This window comes from Lactuca saligna, chromosome 1 (assembly GCF_052625555.1).
Source record: "Lactuca saligna cultivar CGN05327 chromosome 1, ASM5262555v1, whole genome shotgun sequence".
Classification (NCBI taxonomy): Eukaryota; Viridiplantae; Streptophyta; class Magnoliopsida; order Asterales; family Asteraceae; genus Lactuca; species Lactuca saligna.
Genome location: NC_136417.1, coordinates 175,985,095 through 175,994,118, shown reverse-complemented (window position 1 = coordinate 175,994,118; position 9,024 = coordinate 175,985,095). Strand labels below are relative to the sequence as shown.

Below are 9,024 nucleotides of genomic sequence, written 5' to 3'. Positions count from 1 at the left end.
GGGATAGTAATCTGTGACAATTGCCAATTCAGGCCATTCTTGGACTCATGCATCTTTATAATAACCATTCATGCACAACATGCCATGACCTAGTAGTATAAATTAGGTCAAAAATCTTGCATAAACTAGGATCCAACTAAGGTCTAGGACTAATATACTTGATACTTACAATTCTAGTAAGTTGCTTAGCTACAATAGGAAATGCCAATACTATAATTAGAATAAAGCTTCAAGCTTTGTTATAATTGAAATAGGGTATAAAACTCTAAAAATAAATTAAAACATTCTAATTATACTTCAACATGTTGTTGAATATCAAACAATATTCCAAAAACCCTAAAGAGCCAAAAATCCAAAGTTATAAATTATAAAGCTTAAAAACTTTATAAAATTTGGCTATAAACTTCCTAATATCAAATTTTATTAATCAAATAATGGATTATACCAATGAACTAGAAATATAAATTACAAGTATTAATCATAAATTATTTGTTGAAAACAAGATTTTTAAATAAATCAAATTGCTTAATAAACATTTTATAAAAATGAATGTTTTTATATAAAATATAGGAGGGAAGTTTATAAGGTTTAAAATTTAGGAGAGAGGAGGCCAAAATGCATGCAAAAACCGGCCATCACCTCTCCCCATGCCCTCTCTCTTCCCCAAAACACAATCATTAAGCTTAAACCCTTACTCCACCTCTTCCCTCTTCACTCTCTCACTTCACTCTCTTCACACACTTCACTCTCTTATTCCCTCTCTCTAAACTCACGAAAATCCTCTCATTTCTCTGCAAAATTTCGAGATTGTGAAGCTGTAACATCCCCCTCTGGCACGTAGCACAATATTGTCCGCTTTGGGCCACTCGGCACGAGGACTTCCCAGGGGGTCACCCATCCCGGTACTACTCCCGCCCGAGCACGCTTAACTGCAGAGTTCTTATGGGATCTGCTGCCCTCACGGCTTTAAAACGCGTTGTGTTAGGGAAGGTATCGACACCCCTTATAAGGAATGCTTAGTTCTCCTTCCCAGCCGATGTGGGTTCAGGTGCAACCCACCACGACGGTGTGTTGAAGGTTATGGTTTTGCCGGAAAATGCAAACATGGATATTATATCTTTCGATAAAGCTGTTGAGTATGCCCGAAAGCGCGAGCATGACTTAGAGATACGTGGTGCCACTCTTTCTGTCCCGAAGCATCCACGTGTTGATCGAACTGTTTCTGTTTCAACTAATCCATTGGGTCGATCTGCTCAATCTGATCTTAGCACAAAAGTACAATCTCAGAGCGCCTTTCGTGGTCGCGGTCGGCCACAATCTTTTTCTCTTCAGTCGAGAGCTCCACCACCATGCCAGAAATGTGGAAAGAGCCACCAAGGTCAATGCAGGGTAGGAAAAGGACTAGTGATTTGCTATGGATGCGGAGAAACAAGTCATATGAAGCCCGTTTGCCCGATGAGGAATGTTACATGTTATGCTTGCGGTGTTACTGGCCACAGAAAGCGTTTCTGCCCTACTCTTACCAGCCAAATGGTGAGAAGTCAAGCTTCCGTTCAACAACCAGTGGGTACTTCAACCCAAAAGGAGGATGTGCCAAAGGCTAAAGGCCGTGCATTCCAGATTACCCCAGAGGAGGCACGCGAGGACCCGAATGTTGTGACTGGTACATTTCTCGTCAATTCTAGACCTGCTCACATCTTATTTGATTCTGGTGCCTCAGATTCTTTTGTGTCTCGTGAATTTGCGCGTTCTTTTCAAATTTCTTGTTATGCACTCGCCCAACCATTTCATGTAGATACCGCGGGAAGTGTATCATTACTTGTTGATAAAGTCTATAGAGATTGTGTCATAGAAATTGAAGGTTATAATTTTCTTGCCAATTTGATTCCTATCTCCCTACCCAACTTTGATATCATTCTCGGCATGGACTGGTTGTCAAAGAACCGTGCAGAACTTTTGTGCTATGAAAAGATAGTACGCATTCCTATTGAAGGGGAGAATCCTATTTATGTCTATGGTGAACAAAGAATCTTCAAAATAATCTCTTTCTTTAAAGCTCGTAAATTCATATCGAAGGGGTGTTCTATCTATCTGGCCTACTCAGTTGATGTCTCAAAAGAGGAGAAGAAAACAGTAAATGATGTTCATGTTGTTAACGAATATCCTGATGTTTTCCCCGATGACTTGCCTGGCCTTCCTCCGGATAGGCAAGTAGAATTCCGAATTGACCTTGTGCCTGGTGCTGCTCCGATTGCAAAGACTCCTTATCGTCTCGCGCCAACAGAGATGAAAGAAATGATGATCCAACTGCAGGAATTACTTGACAAAGGCTTTATCCGACCGAGTACTTCTCCCTGGGGTGCTCCTGTATTGTTTGTCAAGAAGAAGGACGGATCGATGCGGATGTGCATTGATTATCGTGAGCTGAATAATGTGACTATCAAAAACAAGTACCCACTACCTCGCATTGATGATTTATTTGATCAACTTCAGGGTGTTAGCTCTTTCTTGAAGATTGATTTGAGATCTGGATATCATCAGTTGAAAGTTCACGAGCAGGATGTACCGAAGACTGCTTTTCGTACTCGATATGGGCATTATGAATTCCTTGTTATGCCGTTTGGTTTAACAAATGCTCCTGCTGTATTCATGGATATGATGAATCGGGTATGTCGCCCAATGCTCGATAAATCAGTCATCGTATTCATTGACGATATTCTAATCTATTCCAAGTCTGAAGCTGATCATGCCATTCATATTCGTGCGGTGTTAGAACTTCTACGAAAGGAGAAACTATATGCTAAATTCTCGAAATGTGAATTATGGCTTCGCCAAGTTCAATTTCTTGGCCATGTTATTTCTAGTGATGGTGTATCTGTAGATCCTATCAAAATCGAAGCCATTCAAAATTGGGAAGTGCCCCGTAATGCTTCCGAAATTCGTAGTTTCTTGGGTCTCGCGGGATATTACCGGAGATTCATTAAAGACTTTTCTCGTATAGCCGTACCGCTCACGAGTCTTACAAGGAAGGAAGTAAAGTTTGAATGGGGTGAAGCCCAAGAAAAAGCTTTCTCAACTCTAAAAGATCTTTTGACTCATGCTCCAATCTTATCACTCCCAGAAGGTGATGATAATTTCTCCGTATACAACGATGCTTCAAGATTGGGACTCGGTTGTGTGTTGATGCAACATGGCAAAGTGATAGCCTATGCCTCAAGACAACTGAAAGATTATGAAAAGAATTATCCCACTCATGATCTCGAACTCGCTGCAGTGGTATTTGCCCTAAAACTTTGGAAGCATTATCTTTTTGGTACAAAATGCCAATTATTTACTGACCACAAAAGTCTCAAGTACATATTCAGTCAGCAAACTTTGAATATGAGACAACAACGAGCCATGGAGCTGATCAAAGATTATGATTGTGAAATCCTATATCATCCTGGAAAAGCCAATGTAGTTGCCGATGCACTTAGCAGAAAAATTTATCGTAATAGTATGTGTTATGCTATTACTCATACCACAGTAAAATTCACTATTCTAGATGAACTAGAGAAATGGCAAGAAGAGGCCCTAAAGCCAGAAAATGTGAAGAAAGAAGGGATGATACATTATAATAATGCTTTACTTGATGATCCACGAGGATTAAAAGTATTCAAGAATCGGCTATGGATTCCAAAGATTGGTGGATTAAGACAGAAGATTTTAGATGAAGCCCATAAATCTAAACTTTCAATACATCCTGGTACAAGTAAAATGTACTATGATGTAAGAGCTGATTATTGGTGGCCTGGATTAAAGAGAGACATTGGAAGATATGTACAGGAATGCTTAGTATGCTTACAAGTCAAAGCAGAGCACCAAAAGCCTTATGGAACCCCAGAAAGTCTTAGTGTTCCTGTATGGAAATGGGAAGAACTGTCCATGGATTTTATTACCAAATTGCCAAAGACTGCTAGACAGCATGATAGCATTTGGGTAATTGTCGACCGCCTGACTAAGAGCGCTCATTTTCTTGCCATGCGTGAAACGGATCCAATGGAGAAATACGCACAAGTATACTTGGATGAAATTGTTGCAAGACATGGTGTGCCATTAAAGATCATTTCCGATCGTGATACTCGCTTCACTTCTCACTTTTGGGCAAGTATGCAACGTGAAATGGGATCTCGAGTTGCTCTCAGCACAACTTATCATCCCCAGACAGATGGTCAGACAGAGAGAACAATCCAAACCGTAGAAGATATGCTTCGTGCATGTGTCTTGGAGTTCGGTGGTAACTGGGATAAATACTTACCTCTTGTTGAATTTTCGTATAATAACAGTTACCACGCTTCAATCAAAATGCCACCATATGAAGCATTATATGGTCGCAAATGTCGTACACCATTGTGTTGGCGAGACATAGGACAAAAGATCCTTGGAGGCCCTGAAATGATTCAAGACACCACCGACAAGATTCAAATTGTACGAGAAAGAATGAAAGCGGCCCAGGATCGACAGAAGTCCTATACAGAAAAGAGGAGACGACCCATAGAATTCCAGGTGGGTGATTTCGTAATGCTAAAAGTATCCCCGTGGAAAGGCATTATGCGATTTGGGAAGAAAGGAAAACTAAGTCCTAGATTTGTTGGTCCTTTCAAAATCATCCAGAGAGTTGGTAAACAAGCATACCGCTTGGAATTGCCGGAAGATTTGGCAGGTATTCATGATGTGTTTCATGTGAGCTATCTACGCAAATGCTTGAGCATCTATGATGAGACAGTTCCATTATCCGAGGTGAAATTGGATAATAAGTTAAGATATGTAGAAGAACCTGAAGAGATTATAAATGAGAGAACGGTTGATCTGCGTAATAAAGAAGTGGAGTTAGTGCTTGTCAAGTGGAAACATCATCGAGGCCCAAATTATACTTGGGAAAATAAGAATGACATAAGAGAAAAATATCCCCGCTTGTTTAAATCGTCGTGATTTCGGGGACGAAATCCTCAAAAGGAGGAGGTATTTGTAACATACACTTCAGTAACCTTGTTTAATTATCATGTTTCATATGATTGTTAGTTTAAAAATGAATATTATTATATATATTATATGTTGTTTTAAACGTTTAAAGTAGGTAGTTATAGTAAAATAGAATTGTAAGCGTTTATATATATATATATATATATATATATATATATATATATATATATATATATATATATTATTTTCGGTATGGTTTTAAGCGTTGATTTCTAACGAAATAGGTTTATAATATTTGAAGTTAAACTAAGTTTAGAATCATTTGGAATGTATTAGAGGTGATAGGGAAGTCTTATGTGATTCCGATCAAAAAGTCAACTATCGGAATTAACGAAAGTATAACGTCTAAGTTGAAAATAATTAAATCTGATTTTATTGGAAGATCTTTTCTGGGATATTTTTATTGGAAGTTGTAAATTATCTCGTTAGAAACGTACAGGCGAAAACCTCATCGAAAACGGAGTTTCGAGCGAAAAGTTATGCAATTTTTAGTGTTTAGGGGTAAAACGGGTACCCAAACCGGGTCAAACCCGACCCAACTCGGGTTTTTACCCATTGAAACACGATTTTGAGTCATTTTCCTGCCATTTTCAGTTCGTCACCATCCCTATGGGAGATTTTCACATACATGATCAATCTTGATCAAGTTTTGAAGATTAAATCAAGATTTTGAGTGTTCTTGAAGTATCAAGTCTAGTAATCAAGGTATGAACTCTTAATTTTTGGATTAACCCTTGTAATTAGTGAGTTATTAAGAGATTAGGGTTTGATCAAAGTGGGTTTACCACTGATTTAATGAAATTAGGCATGAGTTTATGTTATTAACCTAGAATCTTAAACGGAAATCAAGTAACTACATGTAAACTTGAGAATTAATCATATGGTTTAAGAGTAATTAGTGAAAATTAATAATGAAACCCATGGTTTATACTTGAATTAGAATGGATTACTAAAATATTCAGTGTTATCATTGTAAAAGAAGAACTTGATGATATTGATCATGAGGTTTGATCATGTAAAGGGTAAAATGAAATTATAAAGGGTATAATTGTCCTGTTTTTGTAAAAATCACCAAAAATTATAGAAAAATCGTATGGAGATGTGCTATATATCCCTGGAAAGCTGAGAATGTCTAATTTGATTTTTGTTTTAAAACCAAAATCTAATTCCGGACTTAAAATGGGTGAAAACAGCTATATGTTCAGTGCAGTAAGGCTGAATTTTGACAGCTTTGGAACATTTTGACAGCTTTAGGATGCTGTTTTGTAAAATTCATAGTAAATTATAGAAAAATCATAAAAATGTGAGGTCAGTGGCATTAGAAAGATATAAGAGTCTATTTTGTTAATATGTATAATTTATTAGTTATTTTGACATTTAATAAGGGTAAACAGATCTGCAAGTGACAGCTATACAAAGAACAAAAACTAAAATTTCTAAATTGAAAACAACATAACTTGAGAGTAGTTGAGTAATTGCTTATGAAATTTGAAATATGAACTCCAGGGGTATAATTGAAGGTTTTAGAGGCCTGAGGATGGTGTAATTTCATCAGAAAAAGAGGAATTTTATCGCAACATTCGGTTACAGCACAGTGAGTTCAATATAGGGACAATTGTATGTTATGTGTTATATGTGCAATGTGCTTTCTTGTGTTATTGATCTAAGTGGTTATTACTTGATATTGATTTTGATGCCTTTGGCCATGTAGAGAATGACTCGTATCACTTTGGTATTGGCTTTGTGCCTTTGACCATGTAGAGCATGACTCGTATCACTTTGGTATTGGCTTCGGGCTAGGTAGGGCTGAAAGCCTGTATATTCTAGCAACATGATTAAAAGGGATTGTGTTTTATGTACCTCTTGGGCTGGAATTTATGATGCTTATGATCCTAAATTATTGTGTCTTAATTATTGTAATCCTTTGAATCTAACCGTTTATTGATTTGGAAAGCCCTTCATTTGATACACATATAAGCCTTTGTTGTCCTTTGTTTCTTTTTGTTCCTATCATATTGTTATGTATATGGCATAGCGTTATATTGTATCTATTTTCGAACTCACTAAGTGACGCCCACTTATCCCTTTTAGTGTTTAACTATTTCAGGTGATAAGCATCCAGAGTAAACAGGCTTTGTTGGAGGAATTAGAGTAGTTGACACTACTACGTTTTTACTTGGTATACATATATGTATATGGATATAAATTCCTGGGTAGTTATGTATTTATACAACTAGTTATGAAACTTTGTAAAAACCCTTTTAGTTGGTTTGTATCCATGCTTTTGTATTTAGACCACTAGTGTGAATTATAATTATGAATATGCATGTAGCATGTTTGGCTTTATGGTAATTTTAGTGAATGGGGTCTTACAGAAGCCCTTGAAGTGTCCTTACTTCTCTCAAGGTCAAAACCAAGGTAAACAACAACATCTTCTTCCATAGTTTCATGGTTAAACCTCTTTTTCTTCTTAGTCTTCTCTACTTTTCGGATTCTATGCCTTTCCATGGCTAGAAATCTTTATTCTCCCCTTGTGATTTGTAGATTCTCACCATAACACAATGCATGTGTTAGAGATGGTGAAAATCCGGGATCAAACCCATGCAAGGAGTGGAAAAGATGCACATATGATCATGTGACATCAAAACCTAATATTTCATGTTCTTCTCCATTTCTTTTGTGTTCATGCATGAACAAAAGCATTTAAACCATTTCTAGTACATCTTGGATGCTCATTCATTCCATGCATGTGTTAGAAATCGGGCCTTACCAAAGACATGCATGATGTTCTTGTTGAAATACCCTAATAATGCACACAAGCAAACATGCAATCTGCCAGATTACTTTGTTCGACTTTGAACAGTCATAACTCAGTCATTTCTTAACCAAATCATGATATTCTTTTTGTATTGGTTAGTTCCACGAGTTAACTTTCAAACCCAACTGGTCTCACTGTAAAATATTAAATATCCGATTTTTAGCAGATTTTACAAAAAGGTTGCGCATACAGCTCTTTTTCTGTGATCACTATTTTTTATCTTGCTTAAACAATGGCCTTAAACCCAACCATAAATCTGAGGAAAAATACCTTAGAAACTTAACATATCTAGTGAATTATGGTTGAAATTTCGTGGCTTAAAACCTCACTGAATGGACTACAAAAATTCATGAACTTCAGCCACATTTACACTTCATGCATTATTGCATGCAACTTTTCTTAAATTGTTTGGAATCATTACCCTCATTTCTCTTCTGAATACATTTTTTTACATTTTTCCTTTTGAAAGCCCTTGGATGCATGAGATAATCTGGAAAATTTCAAGAGCTTTTGTTATTTCTTTGATTTATTAGAATTATTGCTAAAACCAAGGGCATAAATCATATAAAATACTTCTAGAGGTCAATAAATCCTAAATAAATTCATGGATGATCCTTATGGGGAATAATGACCCCTCACCAAATTTCAGCAATTTTTGTTACTGTTTCATATGATTTCTAATTTTCTTTTATTTAGGACATGATAAATTACAAAACCACTTTATAGGATGTGAAAATTTTATCTAACAGTTTTTGCATACCTTACCTGTGATGGGTGACTCCAGAAAATAATTTCAAGATTTTACATCATGTTTTACTATTTTTCCCAATTTTTGGTAATTATAATGGTCTAAAAATGGGAGAAATAGTTCTGATCATCCAAAATTCATTAAAATTTACCAGGATATAATATTATAGAGTAGGAGGTTACATAAAAATTTTGAATATTTTTCTCTACTGTAAACTATTTTTCTCTTATTTTCTAAAGTTAATTGCACTAAAATACACTTAAATATACATAAATACCCAAAACCAGTTTATACATTATGAAAACCACTTTTGATATTTTTCCCAGGATATTTATACTGTAAATGATGTTACAAAAATTTATGGTGATTTATTTTAACTGTTTAATATTATTTCTTTAATTAATGACTATTTAAAGGAATAAAGCAAGGAAAAATA

General features: G+C 36.0%; 1 long non-coding RNA gene across 2 annotated transcripts; it reads left to right on the top strand.

Annotated features, from left to right (window-relative positions):
* Positions 1-1,438: 1,438 nt before the first annotated feature.
* On the top strand, positions 1,439-7,201 carry LOC145001503 (uncharacterized). 2 transcript variants are annotated; one of them, XR_013661626.1, is made up of 3 exons: positions 1,439-1,663; positions 6,529-6,616; positions 7,130-7,201. It is a non-coding gene; the product is annotated as an uncharacterized LOC145001503 (long non-coding RNA). The 2 variants fall into 2 exon arrangements; XR_013661628.1 differs by lacking the exon at positions 1,439-1,663 and adding an exon at positions 5,620-5,727.
* Positions 7,202-9,024: the final 1,823 nt, after the last annotated feature.